Consider the following 6,000-nt stretch of genomic DNA (forward strand, 5'->3'; position numbering starts at 1 on the left):
AGTAATTTTGTGTCGTAGAATTACATGACAATTTTTTTTTATTTTTTTTTCTAAGATATTTCTGTTGATGTAACCATATGAGGGCTTGTTTTTTTTATCTGAACCATTTCTGGGTACATATAACGACTAATTTTTGAATTTTTTTTGGGGGGGGGGTGGTACAATGTGATAGCAAATATACAATTTTTTTTCCCTTTGCCGCGTACAGTGCAATATAAATTAGTTAACTTTTTGCTACAAGACATTACAATTGCAGCGGCACCAAATATGATTTTTTTATGGTGAACTTTTTAAAACAAAAAAAAAAACAATTTTTTTTTTTAATGAAAACAGGGGTTAAATATATATATATATATATATATATATATATTTTTGGGGGATGGGGCTTTTTTGTTAAACTTTACAAAATATTATTTTATTGTGTTTTTTTTTGTTCCCCTAGGGGACTTGGTATGCAGTTGGTTATCCTGTCTGGACTGATCACACAGAAGAGATACTGTTTCACAAATTGCTGAAAAAGTTAATGTTGCACTATGGGAAAAAGCAAGGCAGTGTGACGCTCTGGACAATGTTCTGCCGGGAAACCTTGGGGCCTAGCCTTCATGTGGATGTTTACTTTGACACTTACCACCTACCTAAACATTATTGCAGACCAAGTACACCCCTTCACGGCTCTTTCAGCAGGATAACGCGTCTTGCCAAACTGTAAAACTTGTTCAGGAATGGTTTCAGTAACATGACAAAGCGTTCAAGGTGTTGACGTGACCTAGAAATTCCCCAGATTTTAATCCGATTGAGCATCTGTGAGACGTGCTGGATAAATAAGTCTGGTCCATGGAGGCACCTCCTCACATTTTAACCCCTTGCCGACATTTGACGTATCCATACGCCAAAGTCGGGTAGGGGTAGTATGGAGCGGGTTCACTCCATACGATGCCGGTGTCGGCTGTATGTTACAGCCGACACTTCAGAGTAACCAGCGGCATCGCGCTCGATCCTGCTAGTTTAACTCGTTAAATGCTGCGGTCAATACCGACCGGAGCATTTAAATCGTCAGAAAGAGGGGGGCGACCCCCTCTAACAGCTCATCGCGCCCCCCGCAAGGCAATCGCGGGGGGACGATGGTTGCTATGGCTGCCTGGTGTATTAATGAACGCCCCCAGGTCCGCCATCTTTGTACACCTATTAAGCCTTGCCTCCGGCAGGGCTTAATAGTTGCCTGTCAGAATCACGATATACTGCAATACATTAGTATTGCAGAATAACGTGCAAGCTATGTAATAAAAAAAAAAGTAAAAATGAGTTTAAGTATTTTTTTGTGTAAAAAAAATAATTTTTTATTAAAAGTTACCCTAGTTTCCCCCTGGAGCATAGTAAAAAAAAAATAAACATAATTGGTATCGCCGCATCCGTAAAAGTCTGAACTATTACAATATATCATTATTTAACCCGCACAGTGAACACCGTAAAAAAATAAAAAAATTGTAAACGACAGAATGTCTATTTTTTGGTCACCTAATCTGCCACAAAAAAATGAAATAAAAAAAAGTGATCAGACCGTCACACGTACACCAAAATGGTAGCATTAAAAACTACAGCTTATTCCGCAAAAAATAAACCCTCATACCACTTAATCGACGGAAAAATGAAAAACTATGGCTCTCGGAAAAATAAATTTTATTTTTTACACTTAGGTTTTTACATGTAAAAGCAGTAAAATATAGAAAAAACGAGATATATATATATATATATATATATATATATATATATATATATATATATATATTCGGTATCACCGTAATCGTATTGACCCACAGAATAAAGATAACACGTTGTTTTAATTGCACAGTGAATTCCGTAAAAACGGCGCAAAAAAACCATGGAGGAATCGTGCTCCGAAAAACTACAACTCGTCCCGCAAAAATCAAGCCCTCATAGTACTATATCGACGGAAAAATAAAGACGTTATGGCTTCTGGAATGTGGGGAGGAAAAAACGAAAATGAAAATCTGAAAAAGGGCTGCGGCGGGAAGGGGTTACAAATGCAACTAAACGTTCAACAAACTCCTGACATGTCAGAAGTTTTGACCGCTGGGGGTCTAAGCACTGAGACCCCCCCACCGATCGCTAAAACGAAGCGGCAGAAGCTCTTGGGCGAGTGCTGAGCCACTTAGTTTCTGTTTGGCTTTTCTCGGAAAGCCGATCAGTTGGTGTACGGACTCCATGGAAAATCTATGAGTCCATACGGCGCTACATCGGCTTTGCGAGAAAAGCTGAACAGAAACAATGCTGCTCATCGCTCACACGATCGCTTCTGCTGCTTCGTTTTAGCAATCGGTGGGGTCTCAGTGCTCGGACCCCCACCAATCAAAACTTCTGACATGTCACTATGACATATCAGAAGTTTGTTGAAAGTTTAGTTACCCTTGAAAGGATCTGATTCTAAATCCTTGGTGCCAAATACCACAAAACACCTTCAGAGGTCTTGTGGAGTCCATGCCTTGACACGTCAGAGCTGTTTTAGTGGCACAGTGGGCTCCTACACAATATAAGGACAATATGTTTAACACTGTATATCCAAAACGTTTGGGCTGCCATACCATGTCCTCATGGCAGTGGGCCAGGTATCTTCATCGTCGTCCATTAACTAGTCATTAAAATGCTAAAAAGATGAACCTCAATTTGGAGCCACTTTGGACGGGTTGTCCGGGATTAGAAAAACATTTCTTCCAAAGCTTCTTCCAAAAACAGTCCCACCCCTGTCCATGGGTTGTGTGCGGCGTTGCAGCTCAGTTCCATTCATTTCAATGAAGCGGAGCTGCAATACAAGACAACCCAGACAAATATGGCACTGTTTTTGGAAGAAAGCAGCCATGTTAATCTGATCCTGGACAACCCCTTTAATAATGAATGCGTAAAAGGTTTGCCAGTATCTCTCCACCTTGAAATTCTAACACCCCGCCCACTGAAAAAAACGGGATAACCGCTTCACAAAACGGCGTTTGGACCGAACGATATATTCTTCAATCTTCAATGCTAGAAAAAAATAGTGTACATAAATTGAGGAGTCTGGTCATCATAATGATTCTCTTCACTAGTTTGTAGCTAGGCAGCAATGATCACCAATACACCAAGTTACGGCGGGCAGTAAGGGCTTGTCTAATTTTCCGTTCAGACTTTATCCTGGAGCTTCATAAAAAGGCAGCGCTCCTGTGAAGAGTACCAGGTCGGGAGTTCGGCTGTCAAAAACAGTCGAACATCCAGTACAGAAGGCAAAAACGTTTTTATCATTACTGCTTTGTACAGAGTTCAATGACAGCGGTGTCCACAAAGAGGAAGCGAGAGCACCACTGCCCCCAATGGTCCTAGCAATCATGTGACATGTGGTCATGCCACAGAGATGCTTAGACTAACTAGGCCTAGCACATTCAAATCGAGGGTTCTGTCAAATGCCCCAATTGCAAAATGGGTTTGCTAGAGGGAACCTCAGCAGGGTTTGTCTTTCTAAGGGTATCTGTTAGATGTTCCAAGTTATGCGCCATGCACACGACGGTAGAATTCATCCGTAATAACGAACCCATTAATTTCTATGGCCGACGGATACCTTCCCATGTATTTATGGGAAGGTGTCCAGGCCGTAGAAAGCTTCCGTAAAAAATAGGACATGTACTATTTTTTTATTTTACGACCGTGTTCCCATACTTTATAATGGGAGCACGGCCCGCAAATGCGGGTGACTCTCCGTGGCACAGACTGATTACGGGCACGCTCGTGTGCATGAGGCCTTAAAGACATGGAGGATCCCCATCCTGGAGGATTCCCAAAAAACGAACAATTACGTAACATCTTTTGTTAGCACTCTGCGTTGTGCCATTCCTCTGTTATTCCTCCAGGATATGTATGAATAAATTGACAACTGGGTGTTACCATTCGACTTGTCAATGCGGCGTGTCTGATACGGTCTGAAAATAGTAAGTCCTGCTGCTGATTTATTCATACATTTCAAAGAGGAATGACAGAGGAAAGGCACAACACAGAGTTTTAAGAAAAGTTGCTCCAGTATTATTATTTCACGAGCAATAGAAGTAGTTATTAAAACCGTCAGGTCAGGAGAGCTAATAGGTACTCTTTAAGATCCCCAAAAATACATTCGGATCATTGCAGGTCTGGTCCCCTCGGGTTACTAGGGAACACTCCGTGTAGCCACTCAATTCAGCTGCAGTAGCTGCTATGGGAGGAATGTAGTATTACCAAGTGCCCATTCTTTGCAAGAGCTCTCCATTTGATTCATACAGGGACCCAAGTCCGAGCAGGGAACCACCTTCATGATGCCCAGATGTGCAATGAGATAGCCATGTAAAGAGTGTGATAGAATCACAGACAACTCCTTTAGTCTGAAAGCTGCCGCGTTTACTGCTCCTAAGACCCCCACCAAAAAGCTGATAACGCCCGGGAAAAATGTAATCGTACACGATAGTATTACAGGACACACCATGAATGTCTGATAGGTGTGGGTCCCACTTCCAGAACGGGGGTTCCCCGACCTCATCCCACCCAGTTTTCCCATCTTGAACATTTATGGAATATCCACGTGCATATCCATGCCATAAACGTCTGAAAGATGCGGGTCCCATCTCTGAGGAAACGCACCACTCTCTAGAACAGGGACCCTTGACCCACGTCCTACCTTCTCTTGCTCTCCGTCCAATGACTGACGAGGTGGTTGGGATGTCTGATAGGTGTGGGTCCCACTTCCAGAACGGGGGTTCCCCGACCTCATCCCACCCAGTTTTCCCATCTTGAACATTTATGGAATATCCATGCCATAAACGTCTGAAAGATGCGGGTCCAACCTCTGAGGAAACGCACCACTCTCTAGAACAGGGACCCTTGACCCACGTCCTACCTTCTCTTGCTCTCCGTCCAATGACTGACGAGGTGGTTGGGAGAACACGCAAACAGCAGAGCTCATTTTTGGTGTGATGGTTAAAAAGGAGGTTGTCCTGTTTTAACAATCCGTTTTGGGCACCAATACGCCGTTTGCTGGGTAACTGTACAGTAGGTAATTTGTCTATGACTGGCATACTAAACAATGGACACACGGAGTATTGAGAAGTGATCGCCGGGTTCCCATCTAGGACCTAAACCTTCTACCTTGGCCAAATGGTATTCATAAACTAGTACAAAAGTTTAGAACTAGTTTTGACAGATGCCAGTGCTTTGGATACCGGATTAAATAAACTTTACCATAAACAAAACATGGATATACCACACATCACCTGGGAAATAATAGCTGCCCACCAGTTTCTCCTATACCCAGAGCTCCTTTGTCTAGTGCCCTCCAAATCACCACAACAATATTGTATACCAGGCTTACACAACCCGGAACTCCTCAGATGGTACAGAAAGCCAGCCTTCAAGACTGTAAGAGCTCGCTGGGACCTATAGTTCCCCACCACATAAACAAATAACCAGAATGCTCTGGAACTACGCGACGATACTAACCAGGTCACAAGCCACAGAGGTTCACTCTACTTCCGGGACTTCTCTCCACACTGGACCCGGTCACTTCCGCTACCAGCACGGCTGCTGTATGATAGACGTGTCCCGTAACAGGAGACTTACACCCGGTTGGTTTGTTTACAACTTTTTTTTTTTTTTTCGTTAACGCTTCCTGTTTCAGGAGCCCGTATAGCAGAGGTTTCCGCTGTACGCTGTCACTTCCTGCTTCCTGTGGCCATCTTTAGTTTACACGAACTTCCGGATTTTGACATCATTGGGCGTGACGCTCACCACCATGGCAACGAGAAGGTCCTGAGCGGCAGACGTCATCGTACGTCAAGGAGACATAGGGCGTAGCTATCAGTGCAATTGCGCAATTCAATTGAAAAGAATAACGTTGAGGCTAAACGGCCTATTTATCAAGCCTCCCCTCCCCTCCCCAATTTCTCTGACAATTCTGAAGTCGTGTTAGAAAAAAGAGGCGTGGCTTGTAAAACT

The 6,000-nt window shown here is 43.2% G+C and overlaps 1 protein-coding gene across 1 annotated transcript in view; it reads right to left on the reverse strand.

Annotated features, from left to right (window-relative positions):
* SBNO2 (strawberry notch homolog 2) overlaps positions 1–5,782 on the reverse strand; it is a 92,109-nt gene extending 86,327 nt beyond the window's left edge. The window contains exon 1 of the mRNA XM_075825375.1: positions 5,506–5,782. The gene's annotated coding sequence lies outside the window, so the exon portion shown is untranslated. The remainder of the gene's footprint in view (positions 1–5,505) is intronic.
* Positions 5,783–6,000: the final 218 nt, after the last annotated feature.

This window comes from Rhinoderma darwinii, chromosome 1 (assembly GCF_050947455.1).
Source record: "Rhinoderma darwinii isolate aRhiDar2 chromosome 1, aRhiDar2.hap1, whole genome shotgun sequence".
NCBI lineage: Eukaryota > Metazoa > Chordata > Amphibia > Anura > Rhinodermatidae > Rhinoderma > Rhinoderma darwinii.